The sequence below is a fragment of the Sinohyriopsis cumingii genome, unplaced genomic scaffold, assembly GCF_028554795.1.
Source record: "Sinohyriopsis cumingii isolate HCF-2022 unplaced genomic scaffold, ASM2855479v2 utg002441l, whole genome shotgun sequence".
Classification (NCBI taxonomy): domain Eukaryota; kingdom Metazoa; phylum Mollusca; class Bivalvia; order Unionida; family Unionidae; genus Sinohyriopsis; species Sinohyriopsis cumingii.
The window spans coordinates 747549-767397 of record NW_028316212.1 but is presented as its reverse complement, the minus strand read 5'-3'; positions in this window follow the sequence as shown (position 1 = coordinate 767397).

Sequence of the window (19849 nt, the reverse complement as noted above, 5' to 3'; positions counted from 1 at the left end):
ACTTGTTCTGAGGCCGTTTGAAAAGGTACCTGCCACTGAAGCAATTCTTGTCTCTTCACAGAAAGGTCGAGAGCAATCTCCGGGTGATCCATCTCTTGCCGAGTACTGAAATGTCTAGCCCAAGATTGTTTATATACAGTCTCGCGGACTTAACGGGACACATCTCAGATTAGTGTCAAACTAATTATGGAACATATCTATTCAATCTATACTGCTCCTGGCAGTTAATAGGTTATTTGATTGAATCCCAACCGGATTATCCTCGACGTGCATAACTGATTGGGTTCCGCAATGTGTCAAAGTGAACGATACTTATCATTAGCTGATGGGTTAATTTGCATTTAGCAGTCGATACTATAGGGTAAAAGAATGCAAGGTCTGATTAATACCAGCTTTAACAGTCAGTAAGAACATGTCTTTGACATGTTAGGTGCTGTCAGCTTTCGAACAATATATTTGTAGATACCTTTCTTTTAATGTCTCATCATGTTTCGATGTTTGTAATATTATTCCTTGATCAATTACATCAGTCACATTATATAAGCACTAAACTATAGATATTGTTAAAAAATATATCTCTTCTTGGATTGTATGCCCTTCCTCTGTGATGCTTTTATTAACAACATATCTTTTAAACAAATTGTATTCTCTTTAGTCATTTGCAATATATGTCCTTTCCATCAATGTCCAAATCAGTGTTGTCATATGTTATTACTGAGTGAATGTGTGAAGTTGATTCATTGAATAATTGTATGTATTCGCTTTTTATTTTTAATTATGTATATCATTTTTCCCCTCCCATGTGCTATTATAAATCATGTTTAAATCGTATATCACAATGAAAATAAATTTGAACAGATTCAGTGTTACTGTTTCTGCCTTGAGCTTGGCGTCAAAAATGGATTGAAAAAGTATATCGCACGGACGTGATGGAAAACATGGGTAATAATTTGTGTCTGGGTTTACGAGTCACTGTTGCTGCTATTACACGACCTTATTCCGTAAACTGGCCGGCCTTATTAACGATGGGGAAAAAGCAGAAAAATTAGTTGAACACTTTTCAAGCATATGCAGTAATGCCAACCATTCAGTCAAATTTGTAAACCGCCACAACCTATTAACTCATTAACCGCTGGAGATTGTTTTCATTTTGTCCTGCAACTCGCAAGTAGAGTACTACCTCATGAAGCTTAAACGGTGCGACAGGGGTTAATAAATTAAGAAATGAGTCCCCGAATTGTGCACCATAGGAGTGAACACTCCACGGCATCAAAAGTCGATTTCACCGTATACGAGTGGCGAAAGTCATTCAGGAGATAAAACTTGACACCTTAAGAAATTTGACAATATTCATGGTTATCACCTATTCCACATTCGTAGTGATTACCCTCTTTTCCTATAAAATTTGATTTCACACGATTCCATCGAGAAAATAACCTTTTTAATTTTTTATCTTCCCAGTTAGATTTGCTTTCTTCAAAGCAGACCTCTTGCAGCTCTAAATAAGCGAGAGTGGGGCGGGGGGGGGGGGCTATTTCTCAACCCCAGAAATCAGTCATTGTCTAGGAGCAGACGTCACAAGATCGTATAATATCATGGAATAAGATTCGTAAAATGGGATACGTGTTTAGTATGTTGAGATGGGGTCAGAGCAGTATAAAATGTTTGCTATTATCATTTAGCCAATTATGTTCTATCTTAATTAAGAGGTGTTTTGCGGCTGTACATTTCAACATAAGTATTCATGACATGGACCGATATTCAGATCATGTAATATTCAGTAGATAGCCAGTCCTTTTTTCTAACATGCCTCTTTATGTTGAGATGCATTTCGTTGTGATTGTGAGAGCATTTGATGGAATGGCACAAGTAGAGTTTTGGGATACCGCGGGTCCAGGCTGTGTTTTTGATTTACTATTAGATGGAACCGGAAGTATTCATGTTAAGTCTTTTGCGTAGTGCAGAAGCCATGAAATGGTAAACAGAGAGAGTCTATGCGAATGTGAAAGAAGGAAAAGTCATACCGCTGTTGAGTTACAGTTGCGTAATTGTGGTCATTGATTTATTAGAGTAAAGGTTTGCAGTCTGCGTAGTATGTGCATTTCAAGCTGACAGCTACTGTTGTCACGAAGTCCTAGGAAAGAGTGGAGAATAGGGACTTCCATCCAAATTTACGCAATAGTCTGATTGGTTCATAAGGGACTCGGCTTGCTTTTAATTGTATACTACTATTGGACCACGTGTGCATTTTATTGTTTCTTATTTTGCGTATTTTGTTTTAATTATATAATTATTTATATAGCTTTACTTTTGCGTGTGTTATTATAAATCATTTTTTAAAATTTTAGATTTGATTTGAAATGTTTTTGCGCCAATTCAATCATATTGTTATTGACTTGAGCTAGGTGTTAAATTGGTTTGGAAATGTTTTCGGCGGCGACGTAATGGAAACCAATGGTGTTGATCCTTGTCGTTTCCATATTTTCCGCCTGAGCTTGTTTGTCTGATAATGACTGAGAATGTTTCTCATACGGAGGTGATGGAAAACAGCGTATTCTTGTGAATTCTCCGTTTGGAATATGGATATAGAGAGAAAATAATAATGAAATAGTCATCGGATTAGCTTTGATCTGATAATGATATTATGAATATGAAACATCAAATAGAATAATAATAACAGCACATACATGCGCTTCAATGAATGATCATCATCATTGTTTCGATAGTACGTGGAAATAATGACAGAACTCGGGAATGTGTTGCAATGTTCTGCGTTATGTAGTCACAGATAATGGTTAAACTAGTTTACTACTTAGGATAAAGATCATATGTGAGGTTGGTTATAATTGTCCTGCACCGGTGTCCTCTATGGAATCCGCGACCCTACACACATAGGTGTGTGAAATATGAAAGTCAAATTATCTTATATTTCGTTGAAAGTAATGATGTATTTCAAGATCCAAAGTTTGCTACAGTTGTGTTTTAGTATTTATATGGTTGCGGCAAAGGAATGATCTATGCTTCTTGTGAGCATAACTTTACATGCTAGCAATATATTGCTGAGATTTCTATGCGTGTTGAATGTGTATTTGTTTTGTCACCCAAACGTTGCCTGAAAAAGGTTGTGGTTTGGGCTTTATTTAGAATTAAATAAGTCTCATTTCGAACTTGTCAAGAATGAATTAAAAACCATCTTGCGAGATGCGTAGTTTGAAGATAAAATCTTTCTAAATCATCAGTTCCCTATGAAGCCCAAATTTTCATTCATTACCAGCGCTTAAAATTCAGTCGTGCAAACTACTTTTTGACCATCATAAAATCAACTTACTTTACACTTGCACTTCCTCTTCTAAACTCCTTCGTCCTATATCAGTTATTATTATTAGTAGTACTAGTATTCAATTGTTAAAATGATGATCATTATTATTATTATTATTATTATTAACATTATTGTTACTATTGTCATTATTATCATTAAAATTATTAACATCATCATTATTATTATTATTGTTATAATTATTATTATTATTTATTATTATTTTCATGATTGAAATTGTGATTATTAATTTATTTTCGTCTTTATTATTATTTTTTGTTTATAATTACCATTTTCATTACCATTACTGCTGTTATTTTTATTAAAATTTTAATTATTATTCATTCATTTGTCATGATTATTGTTATTATGATTAGTAGTAGCATTGTGATTTATATTTTTATTCATTTAGTTTTGTCTTTATTACCGTTATGATTCGTTTATTATTGCCATGATTATTAAATATTAGGGCTATTATTAAAAATTTTAATATTATTTTTCGCTTATTTTTATCATGATTATTGTTGATGTTGTTATTATTATTATTATTATTATTATTATTATTATATACATTTGTTGGCGATGTTGGTCTTAGTGAATATTTATGATAGTGCCCTAGTGGCGTGGTGACTACTTGTGATTTAATATTTTTTTGTGGCAATCTAGCAAGATTCCTTTCCAAAGGATTTTGTGTGGCTCTGAAAAGAGCCTTTGGATTGTTTCTGTCGTGGCAGAGTCCGTCATTGGCCGGACAGAATTTGCTGTAGTTCGCTGATACGGGCTAATGCATTCTGAGCCATTTCCATGTTAATTTCCCTGATGCTTTTCCAGATATCACGTCTTCGCTGCAAATGTTCCTGGTATATAGGAAGATGCTGCTTTTTCGCTTGATTGATCCGTTTCTGAAAAAAGCGTATGCGTTGGTCTAGGAAAAGGACTTGTTCTGAGGCCGTTTGAAAACGTACCTGCCACTGAAGCAATTCTTGTCTCTTCACAGAAAGGTCGAGAGCAATCTCCGGGTGATCCATCTCTTGCCGAGTACTGAAATGTCTAGCCCAAGATTGTTTATATACAGTCTCGCGGACTTAACGGGACACATCTCAGATTAGTGTCAAACTAATTATGGAACATATCTATTCAATCTATACTGCTCCTGGCAGTTAATAGGTTATTTGATTGAATCCCAACCGGATTATCCTCGACGTGCATAATTGATTGGGTTCCGCAATGTGTCAAAGTGAACGATACTTATCATTAGCTGATGGGTTAATTTGCATTTAGCAGTCGATACTATAGGGTAAAAGAATGCAAGGTCTGATTAATACCAGCTTTAACAGTCAGTAAGAACATGTCTTTGACATGTTAGGTGCTGTCAGCTTTCGAACAATATATTTGTAGATACCTTTCTTTTAATGTCTCATCATGTTTCGATGTTTGTAATATTATTCCTTGATCAATTACATCAGTCACATTATATAAGCACTAAACTATAGATATTGTTAAAAAATATATCTCTTCTTGGATTGTATGCCCTTCCTCTGTGATGCTTTTATTAACAACATATCTTTTAAACAAATTGTATTCTCTTTAGTCATTTGCAATATATGTCCTTTCCATCAATGTCCAAATCAGTGTTGTCATATGTTATTACTGAGTGAATGTGTGAAGTTGATTCATTGAATAATTGTATGTATTCGCTTTTAATTTTTAATTATGTATATCATTTTTCCCCTCCCATGTGCTATTATAAATCATGTTTAAATCGTATATCACAATGAAAATAAATTTGAACAGATTCAGTGTTACTGTTTCTGCCTTGAGCTTGGCATCAAAAATGGATTGAAAAAGTTTATCGCACGGACGTGATGGAAAACATGGGTAATAATTTGTGTCTGGGTTTACGAGTCACTGTTGCTGCTATTACACGACCTTATTCCGTAAACTGGCCGGCCTTATTAACGATGGGGAAAAAGCAGAAAAATTAGTTGAACACTTTTCAAGCATATGCAGTAATGCCAACCATTCAGTCAAATTTGTAAACCGCCACAACCTATTAACTCATTAACCGCTGGAGATTGTTTTCATTTTGTCCTGCAACTCGCAAGTAGAGTACTACCTCATGAAGCTTAAACGGTGCGACAGGGGTTAATAAATTAAGAAATGAGTCCCCGAATTGTGCACCATAGGAGTGAACACTCCACGGCATCAAAAGTCGATTTCACCGTATACGAGTGGCGAAAGTCATTCAGGAGATAAAACTTGACACCTTAAGAAATTTGACAATATTCATGGTTATCACCTATTCCACATTCGTAGTGATTACCCTCTTTTCCTATAAAATTTGATTTCACACGATTCCATCGAGAAAATAACCTTTTTAATTTTTTATCTTCCCAGTTAGATTTGCTTTCTTCAAAGCAGACCTCTTGCAGCTCTAAATAAGCGAGAGTGGGGCGGGGGGGGGGGGCTATTTCTCAACCCCAGAAATCAGTCATTGTCTAGGAGCAGACGTCACAAGATTGTATAATATCATGGAATAAGATTCGTAAAATGGGATACGTGTTTAGTATGTTGAGATGGGGTCAGAGCAGTATAAAATGTTTGCTATTATCATTTAGCCAATTATGTTCTATCTTAATTAAGAGGTGTTTTGCGGCTGTACATTTCAACATAAGTATTCATGACATGGACCGATATTCAGATCATGTAATATTCAGTAGATAGCCAGTCCTTTTTTCTAACATGCCTCTTTATGTTGAGATGCATTTCGTTGTGATTGTGAGAGCATTTGATGGAATGGCACAAGTAGAGTTTCTGATACCGCGGGTCCAGGCTGTGTTTTTGATTTACTATTAGATGGAACCGGAAGTATTCATGTTAAGTCTTTTGCGTAGTGCAGAAGCCATGAAATGGTAAACAGAGAGAGTCTATGCGAATGTGAAAGAAGGAAAAGTCATACCGCTGTTGAGTTACAGTTGCGTAATTGTGGTCATTGATTTATTAGAGTAAAGGTTTGCAGTCTGCGTAGTATGTGCATTTCAAGCTGACAGCTACTGTTGTCACGAAGTCCTAGGAAAGAGTGGAGAATAGGGACTTCCATCCAAATTTACGCAATAGTCTGATTGGTTCATAAGGGACTCGGCTTGCTTTTAATTGTATTCTACTATTGGACCACGTGTGCATTTTATTGTTTCTTATTTTGCGTATTTTGTTTTAATTATATAATTATTTATATAGCTTTACTTTTGCGTGTGTTATTATAAATCATTTTTTAAAATTTTAGATTTGATTTGAAATGTTTTTGCGCCAATTCAATCATATTGTTATTGACTTGAGCTAGGTGTTAAATTGGTTTGGAAATGTTTTCGGCGGCGACGTAATGGAAACCAATGGTGTTGATCCTTGTCGTTTCCATATTTTCCGCCTGAGCTTGTTTGTCTGATAATGACTGAGAATGTTTCTCATACGGAGGTGATGGAAAACAGCGTATTCTTGTGAATTCTCCGTTTGGAATATGGATATAGAGAGAAAATAATAATGAAATAGTCATCGGATTAGCTTTGATCTGATAATGATATTATGAATATGAAACATCAAATAGAATAATAATAACAGCACATACATGCGCTTCAATGAATGATCATCATCATTGTTTCGATAGTACGTGGAAATAATGACAGAACTCGGGAATGTGTTGCAATGTTCTGCGTTATGTAGTCACAGATAATGGTTAAACTAGTTTACTACTTAGGATAAAGATCATATGTGAGGTTGGTTATAATTGTCCTGCACCGGTGTCCTCTATGGAATCCGCGACCCTACACACATAGGTGTGTGAAATATGAAAGTCAAATTATCTTATATTTCGTTGAAAGTAATGATGTATTTCAAGATCCAAAGTTTGCTACAGTTGTGTTTTAGTATTTATATGGTTGCGGCAAAGGAATGATCTATGCTTCTTGTGAGCATAACTTTACATGCTAGCAATATATTGCTGAGATTTCTATGCGTGTTGAATGTGTATTTGTTTTGTCACCCAAACGTTGCCTGAAAAAGGTTGTGGTTTGGGCTTTATTTAGAATTAAATAAGTCTCATTTCGAACTTGTCAAGAATGAATTAAAAACCATCTTGCGAGATGCGTAGTTTGAAGATAAAATCTTTCTAAATCATCAGTTCCCTATGAAGCCCAAATTTTCATTCATTACCAGCGCTTAAAATTCAGTCGTGCAAACTACTTTTTGACCATCATAAAATCAACTTACTTTACACTTGCACTTCCTCTTCTAAACTCCTTCGTCCTATATCAGTTATTATTATTAGTAGTACTAGTATTCAATTGTTAAAATGATGATCATTATTATTATTATTATTATTATTATTATTATTATTATTAACATTATTGTTACTATTGTCATTATTATCATTAAAATTATTAACATCATCATTATTATTATTATTGTTATAATTATTATTATTATTTATTATTATTTTCATGATTGAAATTGTGATTATTAATTTATTTTCGTCTTTATTATTATTTTTTGTTTATAATTACCATTTTCATTACCATTACTGCTGTTATTTTTATTAAAATTTTAATTATTATTCATTCATTTGTCATGATTATTGTTATTATGATTAGTAGTAGCATTGTGATTTATATTTTTATTCATTTAGTTTTGTCTTTATTACCGTTATGATTCGTTTATTATTGCCATGATTATTAAATATTAGGGCTATTATTAAAAATTTTAATATTATTTTTCGCTTATTTTTATCATGATTATTGTTGATGTTGTTATTATTATTATTATTATTATTATATACATTTGTTGGCGATGTTGGTCTTAGTGAATATTTATGATAGTGCCCTAGTGGCGTGGTGACTACTTGTGATTTGATATTTTTTTGTGGCAATCTAGCAAGATTCCTTTCCAAAGGATTTTGTGTGGCTCTGAAAAGAGCCTTTGGATTGTTTCTGTCGTGGCAGAGTCCGTCATTGGCCGGACAGAATTTGCTGTAGTTCGCTGATACGGGCTAATGCATTCTGAGCCATTTCCATGTTAATTTCCCTGATGCTTTTCCAGATATCACGTCTTCGCTGCAAATGTTCCTGGTATATAGGAAGATGCTGCTTTTTCGCTTGATTGATCCGTTTCTGAAAAAAGCGTATGCGTTGGTCTAGGAAAAGGACTTGTTCTGAGGCCGTTTGAAAACGTACCTGCCACTGAAGCAATTCTTGTCTCTTCACAGAAAGGTCGAGAGCAATCTCCGGGTGATCCATCTCTTGCCGAGTACTGAAATGTCTAGCCCAAGATTGTTTATATACAGTCTCGCGGACTTAACGGGACACATCTCAGATTAGTGTCAAACTAATTATGGAACATATCTATTCAATCTATACTGCTCCTGGCAGTTAATAGGTTATTTGATTGAATCCCAACCGGATTATCCTCGACGTGCATAACTGATTGGGTTCCGCAATGTGTCAAAGTGAACGATACTTATCATTAGCTGATGGGTTAATTTGCATTTAGCAGTCGATACTATAGGGTAAAAGAATGCAAGGTCTGATTAATACCAGCTTTAACAGTCAGTAAGAACATGTCTTTGACATGTTAGGTGCTGTCAGCTTTCGAACAATATATTTGTAGATACCTTTCTTTTAATGTCTCATCATGTTTCGATGTTTGTAATATTATTCCTTGATCAATTACATCAGTCACATTATATAAGCACTAAACTATAGATATTGTTAAAAAATATATCTCTTCTTGGATTGTATGCCCTTCCTCTGTGATGCTTTTATTAACAACATATCTTTTAAACAAATTGTATTCTCTTTAGTCATTTGCAATATATGTCCTTTCCATCAATGTCCAAATCAGTGTTGTCATATGTTATTACTGAGTGAATGTGTGAAGTTGATTCATTGAATAATTGTATGTATTCGCTTTTTATTTTTAATTATGTATATCATTTTTCCCCTCCCATGTGCTATTATAAATCATGTTTAAATCGTATATCACAATGAAAATAAATTTGAACAGATTCAGTGTTACTGTTTCTGCCTTGAGCTTGGCGTCAAAAATGGATTGAAAAAGTTTATCGCACGGACGTGATGGAAAACATGGGTAATAATTTGTGTCTGGGTTTACGAGTCACTGTTGCTGCTATTACACGACCTTATTCCGTAAACTGGCCGGCCTTATTAACGATGGGGAAAAAGCAGAAAAATTAGTTGAACACTTTTCAAGCATATGCAGTAATGCCAACCATTCAGTCAAATTTGTAAACCGCCACAACCTATTAACTCATTAACCGCTGGAGATTGTTTTCATTTTGTCCTGCAACTCGCAAGTAGAGTACTACCTCATGAAGCTTAAACGGTGCGACAGGGGTTAATAAATTAAGAAATGAGTCCCCGAATTGTGCACCATAGGAGTGAACACTCCACGGCATCAAAAGTCGATTTCACCGTATACGAGTGGCGAAAGTCATTCAGGAGATAAAACTTGACACCTTAAGAAATTTGACAATATTCATGGTTATCACCTATTCCACATTCGTAGTGATTACCCTCTTTTCCTATAAAATTTGATTTCACACGATTCCATCGAGAAAATAACCTTTTTAATTTTTTATCTTCCCAGTTAGATTTGCTTTCTTCAAAGCAGACCTCTTGCAGCTCTAAATAAGCGAGAGTGGGGCGGGGGGGGGGGGGCTATTTCTCAACCCCAGAAATCAGTCATTGTCTAGGAGCAGACGTCACAAGATCGTATAATATCATGGATTAGAGTCGTAAAATGGGATACGTGTTTAGTATGTTGAGATGGGGTCAGAGCAGTATAAAATGTTTGCTATTATCATTTAGCCAATTATGTTCTATCTTAATTAAGAGGTGTTTTGCGGCTGTACATTTCAACATAAGTATTCATGACATGGACCGATATTCAGATCATGTAATATTCAGTAGATAGCCAGTCCTTTTTTCTAACATGCCTCTTTATGTTGAGATGCATTTCGTTGTGATTGTGAGAGCATTTGATGGAATGGCACAAGTAGAGTTTTGGGATACCGCGGGTCCAGGCTGTGTTTTTGATTTACTATTAGATGGAACCGGAAGTATTCATGTTAAGTCTTTTGCGTAGTGCAGAAGCCATGAAATGGTAAACAGAGAGAGTCTATGCGAATGTGAAAGAAGGAAAAGTCATACCGCTGTTGAGTTACAGTTGCGTAATTGTGGTCATTGATTTATTAGAGTAAAGGTTTGCAGTCTGCGTAGTATGTGCATTTCAAGCTGACAGCTACTGTTGTCACGAAGTCCTAGGAAAGAGTGGAGAATAGGGACTTCCATCCAAATTTACGCAATAGTCTGATTGGTTCATAAGGGACTCGGCTTGCTTTTAATTGTATACTACTATTGGACCACGTGTGCATTTTATTGTTTCTTATTTTGCGTATTTTGTTTTAATTATATAATTATTTATATAGCTTTACTTTTGCGTGTATTATTATAAATCATTTTTTAAAATTTTAGATTTGATTTGAAATGTTTTTGCGCCAATGTAATCATATTGTTATTGACTTGAGCTAGGTGTTAAATTGGTTTGGAAATGTTTTCGGCGGCGACGTAATGGAAACCAATGGTGTTGATCCTTGTCGTTTCCATATTTTCCGCCTGAGCTTGTTTGTCTGATAATGACTGAGAATGTTTCTCATACGGAGGTGATGGAAAACAGCGTATTCTTGTGAATTCTCCGTTTGGAATATGGATATAGAGAGAAAGTAATAATGAAATAGTCATCGGATTAGCTTTGATCTGATAATGATATTATGAATATGAAACATCAAATAGAATAATAATAACAGCAGATACATGCGCTTCAATGAATGATCATCATCATTGTTTCGATAGTACGTGGAAATAATGACAGAACTCGGGAATGTGTTGCAATGTTCTGCGTTATGTAGTCACAGATAATGGTTAAACTAGTTTACTACTTAGGATAAAGATCATATGTGAGGTTGGTTATAATTGTCCTGCACCGGTGTCCTCTATGGAATCCGCGACCCTACACACATAGGTGTGTGAAATATGAAAGTCAAACTATCTTATATTTCGTTGAAAGTAATGATGTATTTCAAGATCCAAAGTTTGCTACAGTTGTGTTTTAGTATTTATATGGTTGCGGCAAAGGAATGATCTATGCTTCTTGTGAGCATAACTTTACATGCTAGCAATATATTGCTGAGATTTCTATGCGTGTTGAATGTGTATTTGTTTTGTCACCCAAACGTTGCCTGAAAAAGGTTGTGGTTTGGGCTTTATTTAGAATTAAATAAGTCTCATTTCGAACTTGTCAAGAATGAATTAAAAACCATCTTGCGAGATGCGTAGTTTGAAGATAAAATCTTTCTAAATCATCAGTTCCCTATGAAGCCCAAATTTTCATTCATTACCAGCGCTTAAAATTCAGTCGTGCAAACTACTTTTTGACCATCATAAAATCAACTTACTTTACACTTGCACTTCCTCTTCTAAACTCCTTCGTCCTATATCAGTTATAACTATTAGTAGTACTAGTATTCAATTGTTAAAATGATGATCATTATTATTATTATTATTATTATTATTATTAACATTATTGTTACTATTGTCATTATTTTCATTAAAATTATTAACATCATCATTATTATTATTATTGTTATAATTATTATTATTATTTATTATTATTTTCATGATTGAAATTGTGATTATTAATTTATTTTCGTCTTTATTATTATTTTTTGTTTATAATTACCATTTTCATTACCATTACTGCTGTTATTTTTATTAAAATTTTAATTATTATTCATTCATTTGTCATGATTATTGTTATTATGATTAGTAGTAGCATTGTGATTTATATTTTTATTCATTTAGTTTTGTCTTTATTACCGTTATGATTCGTTTATTATTGCCATGATTATTAAATATTAGGGCTATTATTAAAAATTTTAATATTATTTTTTGCTTATTTTTATCATGATTATTGTTGATGTTGTTATTATTATTATTATTATTATTATTATTATTATATACATTTGTTGGCGATGTTGGTCTTAGTGAATATTTATGATAGTGCCCTAGTGGCGTGGTGACTACTTGTGATTTAATATTTTTTTGTGGCAATCTAGCAAGATTCCTTTCCAAAGGATTTTGTGTGGCTCTGAAAAGAGCCTTTGGATTGTTTCTGTCGTGGCAGAGTCCGTCATTGGCCGGACAGAATTTGCTGTAGTTCGCTGATACGGGCTAATGCATTCTGAGCCATTTCCATGTTAATTTCCCTGATGCTTTTCCAGATATCACGTCTTCGCTGCAAATGTTCCTGGTATATAGGAAGATGCTGCTTTTTCGCTTGATTGATCCGTTTCTGAAAAAAGCGTATGCGTTGGTCTAGGAAAAGGACTTGTTCTGAGGCCGTTTGAAAAGGTACCTGCCACTGAAGCAATTCTTGTCTCTTCACAGAAAGGTCGAGAGCAATCTCCGGGTGATCCATCTCTTGCCGAGTACTGAAATGTCTAGCCCAAGATTGTTTATATACAGTCTCGCGGACTTAACGGGACACATCTCAGATTAGTGTCAAACTAATTATGGAACATATCTATTCAATCTATACTGCTCCTGGCAGTTAATAGGTTATTTGATTGAATCCCAACCGGATTATCCTCGACGTGCATAACTGATTGGGTTCCGCAATGTGTCAAAGTGAACGATACTTATCATTAGCTGATGGGTTAATTTGCATTTAGCAGTCGATACTATAGGGTAAAAGAATGCAAGGTCTGATTAATACCAGCTTTAACAGTCAGTAAGAACATGTCTTTGACATGTTAGGTGCTGTCAGCTTTCGAACAATATATTTGTAGATACCTTTCTTTTAATGTCTCATCATGTTTCGATGTTTGTAATATTATTCCTTGATCAATTACATCAGTCACATTATATAAGCACTAAACTATAGATATTGTTAAAAAATATATCTCTTCTTGGATTGTATGCCCTTCCTCTGTGATGCTTTTATTAACAACATATCTTTTAAACAAATTGTATTCTCTTTAGTCATTTGCAATATATGTCCTTTCCATCAATGTCCAAATCAGTGTTGTCATATGTTATTACTGAGTGAATGTGTGAAGTTGATTCATTGAATAATTGTATGTATTCGCTTTTTATTTTTAATTATGTATATCATTTTTCCCCTACCATGTGCTATTATAAATCATGTTTAAATCGTATATCACAATGAAAATAAATTTGAACAGATTCAGTGTTACTGTTTCTGCCTTGAGCTTGGCGTCAAAAATGGATTGAAAAAGTTTATCGCACGGACGTGATGGAAAACATGGGTAATAATTTGTGTCTGGGTTTACGAGTCACTGTTGCTGCTATTACACGACCTTATTCCGTAAACTGGCCGGCCTTATTAACGATGGGGAAAAAGCAGAAAAATTAGTTGAACACTTTTCAAGCATATGCAGTAATGCCAACCATTCAGTCAAATTTGTAAACCGCCACAACCTATTAACTCATTAACCGCTGGAGATTGTTTTCATTTTGTCCTGCAACTCGCAAGTAGAGTACTACCTCATGAAGCTTAAACGGTGCGACAGGGGTTAATAAATTAAGAAATGAGTCCCCGAATTGTGCACCATAGGAGTGAACACTCCACGGCATCAAAAGTCGATTTCACCGTATACGAGTGGCGAAAGTCATTCAGGAGATAAAACTTGACACCTTAAGAAATTTGACAATATTCATGGTTATCACCTATTCCACATTCGTTGTGATTACCCTCTTTTCCTATAAAATTTGATTTCACACGATTCCATCGAGAAAATAACCTTTTTAATTTTTTATCTTCCCAGTTAGATTTGCTTTCTTCAAAGCAGACCCCTTGCAGCTCTAAATAAGCGAGAGTGGGGCGGGGGGGGGGGGCTATTTCTCAACCCCAGAAATCAGTCATTGTCTAGGAGCAGACGTCACAAGATCGTATAATATCATGGATTAGATTCGTAAAATGGGATACGTGTTTAGTATGTTGAGATGGGGTCAGAGCAGTATAAAATGTTTGCTATTATCATTTAGCCAATTATGTTCTATCTTAATTAAGAGGTGTTTTGCGGCTGTACATTTCAACATAAGTATTCATGACATGGACCGATATTCAGATGATGTAATATTCAGTAGATAGCCAGTCCTTTTTTCTAACATGCCTCTTTATGTTGAGATGCATTTCGTTGTGATTGTGAGAGCATTTGATGGAATGGCACAAGTAGAGTTTTGGGATACCGCGGGTCCAGGCTGTGTTTTTGATTTACTATTAGATGGAACCGGAAGTATTCATGTTAAGTCTTTTGCGTAGTGCAGAAGCCATGAAATGGTAAACAGAGAGAGTCTATGCGAATGTGAAAGAAGGAAAAGTCATACCGCTGTTGAGTTACAGTTGCGTAATTGTGGTCATTGATTTATTAGAGTAAAGGTTTGCAGTCTGCGTAGTATGTGCATTTCAAGCTGACAGCTACTGTTGTCACGAAGTCCTAGGAAAGAGTGGAGAATAGGGACTTCCATCCAAATTTACGCAATAGTCTGATTGGTTCATAAGGGACTCGGCTTGCTTTTAATTGTATACTACTATTGGACCACGTGTGCATTTTATTGTTTCTTATTTTGCGTATTTTGTTTTAATTATATAATTATTTATATAGCTTTACTTTTGCGTGTGTTATTATAAATCATTTTTTAAAATTTTAGATTTGATTTGAAATGTTTTTGCGCCAATTCAATCATATTGTTATTGACTTGAGCTAGGTGTTAAATTGGTTTGGAAATGTTTTCGGCGGCGACGTAATGGAAACCAATGGTGTTGATCCTTGTCGTTTCCATATTTTCCGCCTGAGCTTGTTTGTCTGATAATGACTGAGAATGTTTCTCATACGGAGGTGATGGAAAACAGCGTATTCTTGTGAATTCTTCGTTTGGAATATGGATATAGAGAGAAAATAATAATGAAATAGTCATCGGATTAGCTTTGATCTGATAATGATATTATGAATATGAAATATCAAATAGAATAATAATAACAGCACATACATGCGCTTCAATGAATGATCATCATCATTGTTTCGATAGTACGTTGAAATAATGACAGAACTCGGGAATGTGTTGCAATGTTCTGCGTTATGTAGTCACAGATAATGGTTAAACTAGTTTACTACTTAGGATAAAGATCATATGTGAGGTTGGTTATAATTGTCCTGCACCGGTGTCCTCTATGGAATCCGCGACCCTACACACATAGGTGTGTGAAATATGAAAGTCAAATTATCTTATATTTCGTTGAAAGTAATGATGTATTTCAAGATCCAAAGTTTGCTACAGTTGTGTTTTAGTATTTATATGGTTGCGGCAAAGGAATGATCTATGCTTCTTGTGAGCATAACTTTACATGCTAGCAATATATTGCTGAGATTTCTATGCGTGTTGAATGTGTATTTGTTTTGTCACCCAAACGTTGCCTGAAAAAGGTTGTGGTTTGGGCTTTATTTAGAATTAAATAAGTCTCATTTCGAACTTGTCAAGAATGAATTAAAAACCATCTTGCGAGATGCGTAGTTTGAAGATAAAATCTTTCTAAATCATCAGTTCCCTATGAAGCCCAAATTTTCATTCATTACCAGCGCTTAAAATTCAGTCGTGCAAACTACTTTTTGACCATCATAAAATCAACTTACTTTACACTTGCACTTCCTCTTCTAAACTCCTTCGTCCTATATCAGTTATTACTATTAGTAGTACTAGTATTCAATTGTTAAAATGATGATCATTATTATTATTATTATTATTATTAACATTATTGTTACTATTGTCATTATTATCATTAAAATTATTAACATCATCATTATTATTGTTATTGTTATAATTATTATTATTATTTATTATTATTTTCATGATTGAAATTGTTATTATTAATTTATTTTCGTCTTTATTATTATTTTTTGTTTATAATTACCATTTTCATTACTATTACTGCTGTTATTTTTATTAAAATTTTAATTATTATTCATTCATTTGTCATGATTATTGTTATTATGATTAGTAGTAGCATTGTGATTTATATTTTTATTCATTTAGTTTTGTCTTTATTACCGTTATGATTCGTTTATTATTGCCATGATTATTAAATATTAGGGCTATTATTAAAAATTTTAATATTATTTTTCGCTTATTTTTATCATGATTATTGTTGATGTTGTTATTATTATTATTGTTGTTATTATTATTATTATTATTATTATATACATTTGTTGGCGATGTTGGTCTTAGTGAATATTTATGATAGTGCCCTAGTGGCGTGGTGACTACTTGTGATTTAATATTTTTTTGTGGAAATCTAGCAAGATTCCTTTCCAAAGGATTTTGTGTGGCTCTGAAAAGAGCCTTTGGATTGTTTCTGTCGTGGCAGAGTCCGTCATTGGCCGGACAGAATTTGCTGTAGTTCGCTAATACGGGCTAATGCATTCTGAGCCATTTCCATGTTAATTTCCCTGATGCTTTTCCAGATATCACGTCTTCGCTGCAAATGTTCCTGGTATATAGGAAGATGCTGCTTTTTCGCTTGATTGATCCGTTTCTGAAAAAAGCGTATGCGTTGGTCTAGGAAAAGGACTTGTTCTGAGGCCGTTTGAAAACGTACCTGCCACTGAAGCAATTCTTGTCTCTTCACAGAAAGGTCGAGAGCAATCTCCGGGTGATCCATCTCTTGCCGAGTACTGAAATGTCTAGCCCAAGATTGTTTATATACAGTCTCGCGGACATAACGGGACACATCTCAGATTAGTGTCAAACTAATTATGGAACATATCTATTCAATCTATACTGCTCCTGGCAGTTAATAGGTTATTTGATTGAATCCCAACCGGATTATCCTCGACGTGCATAACTGATTGGGTTTCGCAATGTGTCAAAGTGAACGATACTTATCATTAGCTGATGGGTTAATTTGCATTTAGCAGTCGATACTATAGGGTAAAAGAATGCAAGGTCTGATTAATACCAGCTTTAACAGTCAGTAAGAACATGTCTTTGACATGTTAGGTGCTGTCAGCTTTCGAACAATATATTTGTAGATACCTTTCTTTTAATGTCTCATCATGTTTCGATGTTTGTAATATTATTCCTTGATCAATTACATCAGTCACATTATATAAGCACTAAACTATAGATATTGTTAAAAAATATATCTCTTCTTGGATTGTATGCCCTTCCTCTGTGATGCTTTTATTAACAACATATCTTTTAAACAAATTGTATTCTCTTTAGTCATTTGCAATATATGTCCTTTCCATCAATGTCCAAATCAGTGTTGTCATGTGTTATTACTGAGTGAATGTGTGAAGTTGATTCATTGAATAATTGTATGTATTCGCTTTTTATTTTTAATTATGTATATCATTTTTCCCCTCCCATGTGCTATTATAAATCATGTTTAAATCGTATATCACAATGAAAATAAATTTGAACAGATTCAGTGTTACTGTTTCTGCCTTGAGCTTGGCGTCAAAAATGGATTGAAAAAGTTTATCGCACGGACGTGATGGAAAACATGGGTAATAATTTGTGTCTGGGTTTACGAGTCACTGTTGCTGCTATTACACGACCTTATTCCGTAAACTGGCCGGCCTTATTAACGATGGGGAAAAAGCAGAAAAATTAGTTGAACACTTTTCAAGCATATGCAGTAATGCCAACCATTCAGTCAAATTTGTAAACCGCCACAACCTATTAACTCATTAACCGCTGGAGATTGTTTTCATTTTGTCCTGCAACTCGCAAGTAGAGTACTACCTCATGAAGCTTAAACGGTGCGACAGGGGTTAATAAATTAAGAAATGAGTCCCCGAATTGTGCACCATAGGAGTGAACACTCCACGGCATCAAAAGTCGATTTCACCGTATACGAGTGGCGAAAGTCATTCAGGAGATAAAACTTGACACCTTAAGAAATTTGACAATATTCATGGTTATCACCTATTCCACATTCGTAGTGATTACCCTCTTTTCCTATAAAATTTGATTTCACACGATTCCATCGAGAAAATAACCTTTTTAATTTTTTATCTTCCCAGTTAGATTTGCTTTCTTCAAAGCAGACCTCTTGCAGCTCTAAATAAGCGAGAGTGGGGCGGGGGGGGGGGCTATTTCTCAACCCCAGAAATCAGTCATTGTCTAGGAGCAGACGTCACAAGATCGTATAATATCATGGATTAGATTCGTAAAATGGGATACGTGTTTAGTATGTTGAGATGGGGTCAGAGCAGTATAAAATGTTTGCTATTATCATTTAGCCAATTATGTTCTATCTTAATTAAGAGGTGTTTTGCGGCTGTACATTTCAACATAAGTATTCATGACATGGACCGATATTCAGATCATGTAATATTCAGTAGATAGCCAGTCCTTTTTTCTAACATGCCTCTTTATGTTGAGATGTATTTGGTTGTGATTGTGAGAGCATTTGATGGAATGGCACAAGTAGAGTTTTGGGATACCGCGGGTCCAGGCTGTGTTTTTGATTTACTATTAGATGGAACCGGAAGTATTCATGTTAAGTCTTTTGCGTAGTGCAGAAGCCATGAAATGGTAAACAGAGAGAGTCTATGCGAATGTGAAAGAAGGAAAAGTCATACCGCTGTTGAGTTACAGTTGCGTAATTGTGGTCATTGATTTATTAGAGTAAAGGTTTGCAGTCTGCGTAGTATGTGCATTTCAAGCTGACAGCTACTGTTGTCACGAAGTCCTAGGAAAGAGTGGAGAATAGGGACTTCCATCCAAATTTACGCAATAGTCTGATTGGTTCATAAGGGACTCGGCTTGCTTTTAATTGTATACTACTATTGGACCACGTGTGCATTTTATTGTTTCTTATTTTGCGTATTTTGTTTTAATTATATAATTATTTATATAGCTTTACTTTTGCGTGTGTTATTATAAATCATTTTTTAAAATTTTAGATTTGATTTGAAATGTTTTTGCGCCAATTCAATCATATTGTTATTGACTTGAGCTAGGTGTTAAATTGGTTTGGAAATGTTTTCGGCGGCGACGTAATGGAAACCAATGGTGTTGATCCTTGTCGTTTCCATATTTTCCGCCTGAGCTTGTTTGTCTGATAATGACTGAGAATGTTTCTCACGGAGGTGATGGAAAACAGCGTATTCTTGTGAATTCTCCGTTTGGAATATGGATATAGAGAGAAAATAATAATGAAATAGTCATCGGATTAGCTTTGATCTGATACTGATATTATGAATATGAAACATCAAATAGAATAATAATAACAGCACATACATGCGCTTCAATGAATGATCATCATCATTGTTTCGATAGTACGTGGAAATAATGACAGAACTCGGGAATGTGTTGCAATGTTCTGCGTTATGTAGTCACAGATAATGGTTAAACTAGTTTACTACTTAGGATAAAGATC